General features: G+C 42.2%; 1 pseudogene; it reads right to left on the minus strand.

Moving 5' to 3' along the window:
* LOC122137405 overlaps positions 1-9,269 on the minus strand; it is a 17,214-nt pseudogene extending 7,945 nt beyond the window's left edge.
* Positions 9,270-14,748: the final 5,479 nt, after the last annotated feature.

Raw genomic sequence — 14,748 nt, forward strand, 5'->3', positions numbered from 1 at the left:
TCCGGGATGGAGAAGCAAATGTTTTTCTTTATAAGTTTCTCAAAGACCTTCATGACTGTTGACATGAGGGCAACTGGACGATAGTCCTTCAGGCAACAGGGTTTATTGTTCTTAGGCACAGGGATGATGACAGATTTTTTTTAAAGGATGTGGGAACCACTGATTAGCAAGAGACGCATTAAAATAATTAAACAACCAGCAAGCTGATCCGCACATGACCTCAGAACACGGCAGAAATCCCATACGGACCTGCTGCTGTTCCTGACGTTCCCCGCTCTCTTTATGGCCCTCTGAACCTCGTGTGCCCTCTGACCAGTGATTACATATTATCGCTTCCTCTGTCTGCAGCTTCTTGCGGTCTTGAGTCAGCAGACTCACGCTGCCTCGGTTGCCTTCAAAGTGGCCGTATAAAGAGTTTACTGCTGCAGCCAGCCAACGGGTCCTGCTCTCACAGCTGCAATGGATTTGTTTCCAAAGGGCACAGATGGTTTTTAGTCCCTGCCACATCGTCGTGAGTCATTTAGCGGGAATGTGCTCTATGCATTCCCTGTATCGGTGTTTGGCGGCTCTTACGCACCCCTCTGTAGATCCATAGCAACAATGTTTTATTGTACTCGGCTCATGTTCCCAGACGAGAGACTGGCATTGTATGCAGCATTGCATCACTTTGTTTACTGCAGCAACACGGATTGTTTCTGTCCCACCTACCATGGTTTTCTGATTTGAGTAGGTCCCTTATAGTTATGTTATATGTTATTGTAAGCTTACTGCTACAATCCGATGACACGTCGCTGATGTTCATACCTAGAACATGCGCTCAGAACATTGTCCCCAGTCTCTCGTCATCAAGAGCCCGCCTGTATCATGGCTTCAGAGTGGGTGGACCCAGCGCGTCACCACCCTCTGCACCGGGGTTCTAGAACAAGCCGTTGTTTATATTACAGCTTTGTAGGCATTCTTAAACTGAGAGTAGCAAGTGATCCAGTGTATTCAAGTCCATCGTGGTTTGGACAAGGATGGCATGTTGTAAAATTTTTGGCATGACCTGCCTGAGGTTGAACATTTTAATAAAGATTTGATGAATGAGGAACAGCGTTCAGGATGTTTTTGTTAATATGTAACCGCTGAGCCCATCGTGAAGCTATAGGACAAAGCCAAAGCTTGTGTCTGGCCCTTTGTTGGAATGTAAACAGCAGTAACAATGTGTGATGATAGACTCCATCGGGGTACATAGAGATGGGTGGCAAAGGGATGGATAAATGGTTTACTCCAGATGGAGGCGAGGCAGGGAGAACAAACCACAAAGCGCAACATAGTTTATATATTCCTGGTAGCACACATTTCCTTGTTAATCCATAGAAACATAGCGACTCCACCAAAGCCTTGGATTCGTACACAGCCATCGTCTGTTTCTGTCCTTGACCGATAAAGCAGGAAATATCAGGAACGCGTACTACAGCAGTGTCATGTGTCCGTATAGAGGCGGTGGCAGGCCATAGTTGTTGGGTTTGTCGGAGGCCCCATGATCCGGTTGTACCAGTGGGCCCTGTTTTTAAAATACTGTATTCAATTGTAACGTTCGTTCTAATGTTATTCATGATTTTGTGCTAATTTCCACAATTTTTAAGTGTTTTTTATTCAAGTGTTGTGATGTGTCCGGAGAGGGGACAGAAACCTGAAATAATCAAAAAGTGTTAAATAGCAACTGGGGGAGGCCATAGTGAGCGGTCAAAATGGGGGGGGGTATCAGGATTATTCGTAGTACACAAATGGAATAAAAGAACAGTCAAAAAATAAGTTATTCAGAGGGAGGGGGACGGACTTTCAACTTTTCCGCGGAGAGGGAAGACATTAATCACCGAAGTTTATGTGGGAGGTTAGCTATAAGTTGGCGGGAGACTGAAAAAGGGTTTCCAGGACAACAAAAAAAGAAATCAAGGAACTGAAAGGAAGGTTGAAAAGTGCGAATGGAAGGGTTTCAAATGAAGATACAGCGCGCGGGGAAGAGAAGAGCCCAATGAAGAAAAAGAAACAAGAGAGGGCGGGAGAGGGAAGAAAGAACGAGGGGGGGGAGAGGAGGGGCAAAAAACGAATAGAGAACCGGAAAGCTCAATGAGGTTCCGATGGGGGTTTGTTCAACTGGAGGGAGAAGAAAGAAATTGATGGGTGAATCGCCTAAAAGAGAATTTTGAACAAGAGCGGAGGGGGGAGACAGGTATCGAAACTTTACTTGGAGTTTGGTGACGTAAGGTGCGCTTTGAGGTGGAGAACCTGAAATCCTCTGAAGAGCTGTAACGTCCCTTTGACCATTCCCCCCCACGTCCTGTACCCTTCTTCTTTTTTTTTTGCCGTCCCCCCTTAAACCACCTTATCATTATTTCTCTACGACCTTACCTTTTTGTCTGTTTCCGTCTTCTCTCTTCAACTTTTTCCCCTTTTTTCCTTTTCTTCGGCTTGCTTGGCTTACGTCTTCTGGTCTTTTCCCTCTCTCCCTTCAAGTCCCTTCCTGCTCTCTATTCAACACCCTCATTTAACAAGGTTTCCTCTCAAACTACTTTCCTCCTACTTCCCTATCTCCTTTACTTTTTCCCTTTATCCCTCCCCCCTCCCCTTTCCCCCCTTCTCACTATCCTTTTTTCTGATAATATCTATATCCTTTTCTTTTTCTTCCTCCCCCCCCCCTCCCTCCCCTTCCCCCTCCTACTATTCCTTTCCCCCCCCGTCCTTTCACCCTATTCCCCTCCCCCTCCTTTCTTCCCTACTACCCTCTCTCTCCTCCTTCATCTCTCTCTCTCTCTCTCATCTCTCTTCTTAACTCTCTCTCTCTACATCCTCTCTCTACTCCTTATTCTTTTCCCTTTATTTCTGTTCTCTTTCTTTTTTTTCTTTCTTTTCTTGCTTCCCCTTTCTCTTATTCCAAGTCACTTGTTGTTTTTGTTTTGTTTTTTTGTGAAAAATACAGACATTTCTGAATGGAAGTCTGTGACCGATTGGTGGATTTAATTTCTTTGAATTTAGAGTTTTATATACGGGTTCTTCTACAAAAAACATTAGCATTTTGTGAAAAAGTTCATTATTTTCCATAATTCATGATAAAAATTAACACGTTTCATATATTTTTTTTAAGATTCATTGCAGCACCAACTGAAATATTTCCGAGGTGTTATTTATTGTTTTAAAACTACTGATGATTTTGGCATAACAGCTCATGAACAACCCAAAATTCCTATCTCAAAAAATTAGCAGATCAGGAAAAGTTTTTCTCTAAACGAGCTAATAACCGAAATCATATTCTGAATCACTAATTAACTCTAAACACCCCATGCAAAAGATTCCTGAAGGCTTTTAAACAACTCCCAGCCTGGTTCCTTACTCAAAACGCGCAATTCATGGGTAGAGACTGGCCGACCTGACTGCGTCCAGAAGGCCATCATTGACACCCACTCACAGCGAGAGGGTAAGACACAGAAAGAAATTTCCCTGACCGAATAGGCTGTTCCCCAGAGTGCCTGTATCCAGGCACAGGCAGTCAGTGGGAAGTCTGTGGGAAGGAAAAGTGTGGCAAAAAAAAACGCTGCACACAACGAGAAGAGTTGACCGGACCCGCCTGAAGGAAGATTGTGGAGAAGGACCGATTCCAGACCATTGGGGACCTGCGGAAAGCACGTGACTGAGTCTGGAGTATAACATCCAGAGCCACAGTGCAGCAAGAGGGTCTTGTGCTTTGAACCAGAAACAGACGGCGGCAGAAGCGCCTGACCTGGGCTACAGAGAAGGCAGCACTGGACTGTTGCTCAGTGGTCCAACAGTACTTTTATTTTCGGATGAAAGCATATTTTTGCATGTCATTCGGAAATCAAGGTGGCCAGAGTCTGGAGGAAGACTGGGTAGAAGGAAATGCCAAAATGCCTGAAGGTCCAGTGTCAAGAGTACCCACAGTCAGTGATGGTCTGGGGTGCCCATGTCAGCTGCTGGTGTTGGTCCACTGTGTTTTATCAAGGGCGGGTCAATGCAGCTAGCTATCAGGAGAGTTTTGGGAGGCACTTTCTGATGCTTCCATCTGCTGAAAAGCTTTATGGAGATGAAGAGTTCGTTTTTTCAGCACGACCTGGCACAATGCTCACAGTGCCAAAACCACTGGTAAATGGGTTTACTGACACATGGTATATTACGTTGCTCAATTGGCCTGCCAACTCTCCTGACCTGAACCCCATAGAGAATCTGTGGGATATTGTGAAGAGAAAGTTGAGAGACGCAAGACCCAACACTCTGGATGGAGCTTAAGGCCGCTATCGAAGCATCCTGGGCCTCCATAACACCTCAGCAGTGCCACAGGCTGATTGGCCTCCATGCCACGCCGCATTGAGCAGTCTTTCTGCAAAAGGATTCCCGACCAAGTATTGAGTGCATAACTGAACATAATTATTTGAAGGTTTAACTTTTTTTGTATTAAAACACTTTTCTTTTATTGGTCGGGATTGAAATATGCTAATTTTTTGAGATAGGAATTTTTGGGTTTTCATGAGCTGTATGCCAAAATCATCAGTATTAAAACAATAAAAGACCTGAAATATTTCATATGGTGTGCAATGAATCTAAAAATATATGAAAGTTTAAATTTTTATCATTACATTATGGAAAAATAATGAACTTTTTTTCACAATATGCTAATTTTTTTGAGAAGGACCTGTATGTAACTGGTGGTATTTATGCTATCTGGGTTATTTTTTCGTCCTTAACAGTCATTGACAGGGTTTACTCCTGTCTGGGCGCCCGAATTTAAGTTTACCTTAAGAAAACCTCATTGGTGTGTTCAATTTAATTATCCCCGACAATTTATTATCCAACACACAGTCACGAAAACCAATTAATGGAGCACCGTTTACAATTACAATCAAACCAAAAATTCCTCGAAAATTCAGACACTGTTAGTATGAAAACATTTGCACAACTATCAGTACTTTTTTGATCACGAAATTACAAAAGCAATGCTTAATTTTGTTCAGTCTATGGTTAAAAAGTTCACATTAGAAATTAAAGAAAAAACACTTGAGCACAACATGGTCAGAGTCAGAGTAAAATTTTTTTCACCTTCATCAGTTTTAACCGGTAGTTCACTGTATGACAATTTTTTGGGGTATAATATTTTGCTATACGTACTTACATATCAATGAAACTATAGTGTTCCTGCACTCACGGTAAAAAAAAATACCAAAAATTTATATCTGGTGTCCCTGAATAATTTTTTGTTTGAACTGTGGATTAATTCCCTGGTTAAAACTACAACAGAGCAGTGAGTAATTTTTCATTTGGTACATTTCATTTTCTTGGATTAACAATACAGCAGCTTGTAAATTAGGCGGGGGGCCACTTTAAAGAGACAGTGCTCATCCATTATCCCTATGATACACATTCGATTTCTTTTCTCCACTGTTTTACTTTCACTTAAAGACATAACCAACAGTTTTTTTTCGAGGTTCCTTTTCCAAGACAGGTATTTTGACATAAATTTTGTATGTATTTGTCGGTACAGGAGCAAGAGGAGGCAAATTCGTGTGTTAAAGCGCTTTGAGACCTGTCTCTTCTGCGTGCGCCCTGTGCACAAAACATCTTTTTATGTTTTGCATGTTTAAACTGGAAAAACTGCTCATTTGGTATTTGTTCGTTCAGACAGTGCAGGAGGACACGTAGGAAAGCTGAGGCATCTTTTTCCGGCTGGCCTCCAGCCAGTCGGGCTTGAGAATCGATGGGGCCCCCCCTCCGGCGTGGTCCCCTATAATCGTCATCACCGACACCCTTCATTCACCCCCACTAGTGACAGCCTTGTTTCGTGAACCCTGTTTCAGGACAAACAAAAGGATGTAACCAGTCTCTACATGTCCCATTGGAAAGCTTATGCCTGGCTCTAAATGATCGTCCATCATATTCTCCAGACGATTGGACATTGTGGCAAGCAGAAGGCTCGGCCAGAGTAGGGCTGTGTGCTCTTTTTTTCCCCTCAGTCTGTTGCAAATCCCCCCAGCTGTGTTTCTTGATCTGTTGCCATTCGGGTGAGATTATTCAAGTGGGAATTTCTTTATCTCGGAGTTTTCCGGAAAATCTGCTCAGATGGCCACAATGGGTTTGGAGGTTAAAGTGTCCTGAAACAGGTTAGTGAAAACGGTGTCCAATGTCCACAAAAGTGCTTCCTTTGTGGTAAGTGATCAGTGCAGACGATATGTGTGTAAAACGAGAGAGCAAAAGAAAGGTACAAAAGTACATAACAAAAGTAAAAAAAAAAACACAATCTAAGTGGAGCGACCTGGATGGCATCCCGAACTCAGCGTCGCCATCTTGGAAAAAGATGAGCCATATAAATAAATAAATGAAGTTGTAATAGTTTCAAGTATAGTGCCAAATGTTTTTGTATTGGGGAAAGACGACAAGTTGTATCTGAATACAAGTAACCTCGGTCTGTTTCTAAATTGATTCCAGACTTTCATTTAAGGCTCAGATTAAAAAGAATCTGTTTTACCGGGGACAGATTTAGGTCTCCCCAACAGCTGAAATTTTTGAATTTATTCGTGATTATATGTCATCTGAGCCACTTTTGATGTATGTGAATTCCATGATTATTTCTTGATATACTTCTACTAGTTTAACTACTTTGGTCGCAAGCCTAGTAGTAATTAACTCTGAAACTAGGGCTGGACCAGAATATGCAATTATGTCAATATATTTTGTTCGGTGCTGCGAAGTGGCATGTTGGCATTTAGATTTTTTCACTTCAAAAAATTTTTTGAGATTGTTGAATATTCTTTTTTTATTTCTTTTTTTCCTTGCTTCGTTAGTTCCTTTTTTTTATATATGAAAAACTCACCTTGGCATCCCCCCGTGAAACGGTTCTCATCAAATCGCACGCCTCTGAATATGAATCGAATCAACAGAGTGACTGTCATGAACGTTGAGACTGATTCCTTTTTTATCCGGCATGTTAATCAGGATATTTTTTCACATTTAAAAAAAAAAAAAGTGCACTTAAGTTTGCTTGGAAAATACTATGCGAATACAGACAAGGTCCCTAAAAAACGTACCGTAGGCCAGCCTAATATACTAATTTGTCATATATTAAAAGTGATTGCTCTTAACAGACCTGTGTTGTTTTTGTATTACATCAGTGCAGTGTCTGTTTCTCTCAGAGCATATAAAAGCCCCTGCCCTGTGTGAGAGAGCGCCTGCTTCCGGCTTTCACTGTATCTGGTAATTTTATTAAAAGAGTTTAACTTAATTCTGAACGTAGTCGTGTGTCCATCTTGCATTCCAAAATGCGACACTAACTGCACTCCCTTTGGTTCCGCAGCAACACAACTGCCGACGCGTTGAAGTCGATTGGATTAGAATTACGCTTCCTCGACATAATAAAAAGTGCAAACCCCCCCCCGTTTTTCCGTGGACAGTCCTGACAGTTTTTTTTTAGGTGTCCTGTCCCGACTGGAGTTTGTCCCCCTGGGAAATGTCCCCGGTTTTTTACAGCACGTTCATAAAAGAACCTGCAAATACACACTGGAAAAGCCCAACCAATTTAGCCAACTGGCTAACATAATGATTGGGGATTAATTTTCACAGCCAGCAGAGGGTCGGCTCTATGCGAGCTGATTACTTCGATCTCACACCGCTATTGTAAGCCATGAAAAGCTTCTGGGACGAGAGCAGAGCAAACATTATCATCAGTTTTCTCAAAAAGAAACCTCGCGGTATATGTCTTAGTATACATAAAACAAAGTAATACTGTTTGTGTTGGCCGGTGTCTAACAAGACTTCTGGTTTTGTCGGACTATGATTGGATTTTTTCCACACATAGGCCTATTAAACTCATTCACTGAAACTTCTGCCATCACAACTCTGAAGTCTCTGATATGAATAATATAAAAAAAATAATAAACTAATTCAATTTACACTCTTTCACAATTACATTTGCATAAAGCACATACTTCATGTTGTCAATATGAACCTAAAATGTTAAATATTAACCCTGATAGGGATAGAAAAGATCCATTTTTCAGACAGCATATGTTTTATAAAACAATGCAAAATTTGAAAGGTTGTAGGTATGTACACAAGTTTTGAAAATGTTAAATACAGTCACCCCAAGACATAACGTATTTGTTGTTGTTATTTATTTATCATGTTAATGCATAATTTTATTTGTTTTACATTTTAATGTGTTTTTGTAAAAGCCATATCTTTGTTGTTAACATAATACTAGCCTACTTCTTTTTGAGATGTTTGGCTATTGATGCAGGACTGTTGTAAAATGCTTGAGTATTTTACTTGTAGATTACATGTACTTAAGTATTATTTTGTGGGGTATTTTGTACTTTATTCATATAAAATTGTAAACTGATTACTTATTGTAAAGGGAGAGTCCACTGAAGGCGAGCGTAGATGAACCAAAACCCACATTACATCCCCCCCCCCCCAAGGGCAGCTCCAAAAAAAAAAACTCCAGACACCCAAGACAACAAAACCCCAGAATCATACAGGAGGGGTGGTGGGAGTGGGAGGCCAGAACAGGGGGAGGGATGGAGTGTGGGGCCCAGACCCTCGTGAATCCTACTCAGGTGCAGGTTTCCAGAGACTGTGTGAGCAGAGACAGAACAATGATGCAGCGAGGGGGGTGCCTGGGGCCATGGAGCATTTGACAGACCATGAAATAGAGGGGGACACTGGGCCGTGGAGGCAGATCCAGAGCAGTTATAGACCCATGGCTGAGCAGTGGCCTAGCGTGGGAGCCTTGGTGGAGCAGCAGAGTGGGGAGCCATGGCGGCGCAGGCAGAGCGGGGTGGCCGGGCAGTTGCCAGGCAGAGCTGGCCTTAAGCCATGGCGGCAGCAGATACATGGACAGGCCACTTGCCTTGACAGGACAGTACCGTGATTTCGTAACACAGCCTCTGTGGTCATGTACGGAACAGACCTGTGAGTTTTAGTGGACGGCCTCCTTTGGCCAGTGACAGGGACAGGTAGAGAGTTCAAAGGTGGGGGGCGCCACCACCTCGATTAGTTTCTGCTGAACAGCGGAAGCCGCCTCCTCTGAGGTTCCTGCAGTGGACACCACATGCCGCCTCTGGGGGCACTGGAGTGAATTCATGGTCAGGAGCGGCCCTCAGGAGCAGACCTCATTGACAGGAGAGATCTCTGGAGCGCAGTGTGCAGCAGCCACACGCTCACAATGGCCGACTGCCATTACTGGAAGCACTGAGGTTCACGGGAACAGTCTCTGTGACAGCCATGATATGGCGAGACTCAGGCGTGGCAGCCATCTTTGGCCGGGGACTCAGGCGTGGCGGCCATCTTGTGTGAAGGCTCTGGCTTGACAGGCATGATGTAAGCAGACTCAGAAATGGCGGCCATGTCGTGACGAAGTTCTGGAATGGTGGCCATGTCGTGACGAGGCTCTGGAATGGTGGCCATGAACTGACGAGGCTCTGGATGATCAGCTGCGACATGGTGAGACTGTGGATGATTAGTTGAGACATGACGAGACTCTAGAAGGGTGGCCACTTTGTAGAGAGACTCTTGTGTGGCGGCCATCTTGTGATGGAGCTCTTGAATGGCTGCCATATTATGAAGAATCTCTTGCATGACCGGCATGATGTGAGCAGGCTCTGGCTTGGCAGACATGACGTGAAAGACTTGGCATAGCAGTCATGACATGAACAGGTGCTGGCTTGGCATTGGCATGACGTGAACAAGCTTTATGGCTTGGCAGAGATGTGATGGGAACAGGCCCCTGGGGTAGCAGACATGAGGTTTCGCAGATTCTGGCTTGGCAGACAGGAAGTGACCAGGCTTTAATTTGGTAGACAGTACATGAGTAAACTTTACACTAACTGGCATGTGAGCAGGTCCTGGAGTAGCGGGCCTGATTGTTAGCAGGCTTGGCATAGCAGGTCATGATGTTAGCAGGCTTTGGCATAGTAGACATGACGTGAGTAGGGCTGTGGGCTTGGCAGGCATGGTGTTTAGCAGGCTCTGTAGACTTTGACGTGACATTGAGCGGGATCCGTGACATTAATAATCCCAGACATGATGGTTGGAACGTGAAATTGCTCCATTGTAGTAGTCATAACCTGAGGAGGCTTAGGTGAAGTGCCGTGGTCCTCCATGACACCCACAGTAAAAGTGAAAAGTGAAAGTGATGTGACATACACCAAGTATGGTGACCCATACTCAGAATTCGTGCTGCATTTAACCCATCCAAAGTGCACACACCACAGAGCACTGGAACACACACACCGTGAACACACACCCGGAGCAGTGGGTGGCAGTCATTTATGCTGCGCGGCTCCCGAGGAGCAGGAACACCTCAGTCGTGGTATTGCCGGCCCAAGACTCGAACCCACAACCTTAGGGTTAGGAGTTTAACCTCTCTATCCACTAAGGCCACGACTTCCCCTTCCCCAGTAAACGCTGAACCAGCCAGCAAAAGAGCATGGACAATATATTCCTCCAGAGGACCAGTGTATTTTCCCTCCAGGTAGCTGGAAACTAATGGGTTCATTAAGACCCACCCGAAAGATGTCCTTAAGGGCCACATCATAAAAATTCAATTCAAGTTTATTTGTATAGTGCTTTTTTATGATACAAATCATTGCAAAGAAACTTTACAGAAAATTAAGTTTCTACAATATTTATTAGTAGCTTATCAGTGGTGACTGTCATTTCATTTGCATATAGCAGAAATGTTCAGAAAAATCAATAAAAGACTGTATACAAACAGACGATTAACACTATTAACAGCAATTATGCAATCAAACTTATAGCAAAAAAAATGTGGTAGTTCTGTATGTTGTCTCTGGGTTAGCATCATCTGAGGGGCTTGCATCATCTCTTCTCAGGTGTTTGCTCTGGATCCAGACTGGAGCTTGTGTAAATCCTCCTGTGGCAAAACAGAGAAACAAATAGAGACATAATTAGCGTAGCTGCTGTTCCAGCCAAGTAAAATTAATTAGTTTAACCCAAGCTAAAGAATAATAATGCGCGTTTGATCAGATATAACTGCAGTCCAAAATTATGAGATGCATTTTATTTGAATGCTTTGCCAAAGAGGTGTGTTTTTTTAATCTAGATTTAAACGGAGAAAGCGTGTCTGAACCCCAAACATTATCAGGAAGGCTATTCCACAGTTTGGGAGCCAAATGTAAAAAAGCTCTACCTCCTTTAGTGGACTTTGCTATCCTAGGTACTACCAAAAGTCCAGCGTTTTGTGACCTTAGGGAGCGTGATGGATTGTAGCGTGGTAGAAAGACTAGTTAGGTACGCAGGAGCTAAACCATTAAGGGCCCCTTATAAGTAATAATATTTTGTAACTGATACGGAACTTAATAGGTAGCCAGTGCAGAGACTGTAAAATTGGGGGTAATATGATTTTCTTTGACCTGGTAAGGACTCTAGCCACTGCATTTTGGACTACCTGTAGCTTGTTTATTGAGGATGCAGGACAGCCACCTAGCTGTGCAATACAATAGTCCAGTCTAGAGGTCATGAATGCATGAACTTAGCTTTTCTGCATCAGAAACAGGTAACATGTTTCGTAGACTTGGCAAATGTTTCTAAGATGGAAGAGATGCTGTTTTTTGTACATGGGAAATATGATTTTCAAAAGACAAGTTACTGTCTAATATAACAACCAGATTTTTGACAGTAGAGGAATAGTAACAGTATATCCGTCTAATTGCAAATTGTAATCTACGAGATTCTGTGTAATGTTTTTTGGTCCAATAAGTAATATCTCTGTTTTATCTGAATTTAATAGGAGAAAATTATTGGTCATCCAATCTTTTTCATTTTTAACACACTCTGTTAGCTTAGATAATTTAGAAGTTTCATCTGGTCTCGTTGAGATATATAGTTATGAGTATCATCAGCATAACAATGGAAACTAATCCCGTATTTTCTAATGATATTACCAAGGGGCAACATGTATATTGAAAATAGCCAGAGGACCTAGGACAGATCCTTGTGGCACTCCATATTTTACTGGTGATAAATGAGATGACTCCCCATTTAAATAAACAATTAGTGGTAGCGAATAGGGGTCGGACAGGTAGGATCTAAACCATCTTAAAGCCTGCCCTTGGATACCTGTATAGTTTTTTAATCTATCTAGGAGTATGTCGTGATCTATGGTGTCGAACGCAGCAGCGCTAAGATCAAGTAAAACTAGCAACGACATGCAGCCTTGGTCTGACACAAAGCAAGTCATTTGTAATTTTGACAAGTGCAGTTTTGTTCCTGACTGAAATTCTTTCATAGAGATAATTTTTTTGCAGGAAGGAGCACAATTGAGCAGACTCAACTTTTTTCTAAAATTTTAGACATAAATAGAAGATTTGAAATGGGTCTGTAATTAGCCAGTTCACTAGGATTTTAGTTGTGTATTCTTAATAAGAGGCTTAATAACCCGTCAGCTTGAATGGTTTTGGGACGTGACCTAAAGATAACGACGAGTTAAATAATATTGAGAAGCGGTTCTTCTGCTACAGGTAACAACTCTTTCAGTAATTTAGTGGGTACAGGATCGAATAAACATGTTGTTGGTTTAGATGCAGTGATAAGTTTATTTAAGCTCTTCCTGTCCTATAGTTGTAAATCACCAAAAAATAAGCATATTGTGAAAAAGTTCATTATTTTCCATAATGTAATTATAAAAATCTACAGGTCCTTCTCAAAAAATTAGCATATTGTGAAAAAGTTCATTATTTTCCATAATGTAATTATAAAAATTAAACTTTCATATATTTTAGATTCATTGCACACCAAACTGAAATATTTCAGGTCTTTTATTGTTTAATACTGATGATTTTGGCATACAGCTCATGAAAACCCAAAATTCCTATCTCAAAAAATTAGCATATTTCATCCGACCAATAAAAGAAAAGTGTTTTTTTAATACAAAAAAAGTCAACCTTCAAATAATTATGTTCAGTTATGCACTCAATACTTGGTCGGGAATCCTTTTGCAGAAATGACTGCTTCAATGAAAAATTTGCTTTCATCTGAAAAAAAGTACTTTGGAAGACCACTGAGCAACAGTCCAGTGCTGCTTCTCTGTAGCCCAGGTTCAGGCGCTTCTGCCGCTGTTTCTGGTTCAAAAGAGCACCGCCTGTGCACGGTGGCTCTGGATGTTTCTACTCCAGACTCAGTCCACTGCTTCCGCAGGTCCCCCAAGTTCTGGAATCGGGTCCTTCTCCACAATCTTCCTCAGGGTCCGGTTCCCTCTCCGTCTCGGTTGGCAGCGTTTTTTTGCCACACTTTTTCCTTCCCACAGACTTCCCACTGAGGTGCCTTGATACAGCACTCGGGGAACAGCCTATTCGTTCAGAAATTTCTTTCGTGTCTTACCCTCTCGCTTGAGGGTGTCAATGATGGCCTTCTGGACAGCAGTCAGGTCGGCAGTCTTACCCATGATTGCGGTTTTGAGTAATGAACCAGACTGGAGTTTTTTAAAAGCCTCAGGAATCTTTTTGCAGGTGTTTAGAGTTTAATTAGTTGAATTCAGATGATTAGGTTAATAGGCTCGTTTAGAGAACCTTTTCATGATATGCTAATTTTTTGAGATAGGAATTTTGGTTTTTCATGAGCTGTATGCCAAAATCCTCAGTATTGAAAAACAATAAAAGACCTGAAATATTCAGTTGGTGTGCAATGAATTTTTACAAATAATGAACTTTCACAATATGCTAATTTTTTGAGAAAAATAATGAACTTTCACAATATGCTAATTTTTTGAGAAGGACCTGTACATTTGTTATTGTATTTCTGATGTTATCTATTTTATCAGTGAAGAAATTCATAAAGTCATTACTATTTAACTGTGAGGGAATATTTAGATCAGGTGGCATCTGGCCCTGGCAGTTTTTAGAGCCTGTCTATAGCTGGACATACTGTTTTTCCACACAATTCTAAAAACTTCCAAGTTAGTTTTTCTCCCCATTTGCGCTCCAAGACTACGAGTTTCTTTCTTGAGAGAGTGGGTATTACTGTTGTACCATGGCACAGTACATTTTTTTTCTAACCTTTTTCAATTTGATGGGGGCAATAGCTTCTAATGTTATTAACGAGAAGATGGTGCCCATGTTGCCAGTCATTTCGTCTAGTTCATGTGTATTTATGGGTACACAGACCAGTTGAGATAAATCAGGCAGGTTATTTGTGAATCTGTCTTTGGTGGCTGGAACAATAGTTCTGCCCAGATATATAACGCGAAGCCTTTATAGTTATTATCATCAATACGCAGAATGCACGATACAAGGAAATGGTCAGTAACATCATCACTTTGGAGGTACGATATCTATGTCAGTAAGACCAATTCCATGCGATATAATTAAATCTAGCATATGATTAAAACGATGAGTGGGCCTGGTGACATTTTGCTTACTAGTCATATGGAGTGTGTAGAGTCCTGGAGATGTTGTCTGAGAGGAGATCCGCTCCAACTCTGCTGCTGGCTGCAGCGCCATCAGCGCGAAAAAGCCTAGGTCGGCTCCCAGAAAAGATTCCAATTATTAACAAAGAGCAGTTTCTGTTCTTTACACCATGACAATAACCATTCATTTAGAGCAAAAAGTCTACTGAACCTTTCGTGTCCTCGTCGATACGTGGGCAGTAGTCCTGACACGATGAACCGTCGCCCCGCGGGTGTTTGTGCTGCGAACCGTCTCGATCAGTTCTCCTGAAGTCCCTCTTCAGCGCCTCCGTCTGCCGCTG

The sequence above is a fragment of the Cyprinus carpio genome, chromosome B5 (assembly GCF_018340385.1).
Source record: "Cyprinus carpio isolate SPL01 chromosome B5, ASM1834038v1, whole genome shotgun sequence".
Classification (NCBI taxonomy): domain Eukaryota; kingdom Metazoa; phylum Chordata; class Actinopteri; order Cypriniformes; family Cyprinidae; genus Cyprinus; species Cyprinus carpio.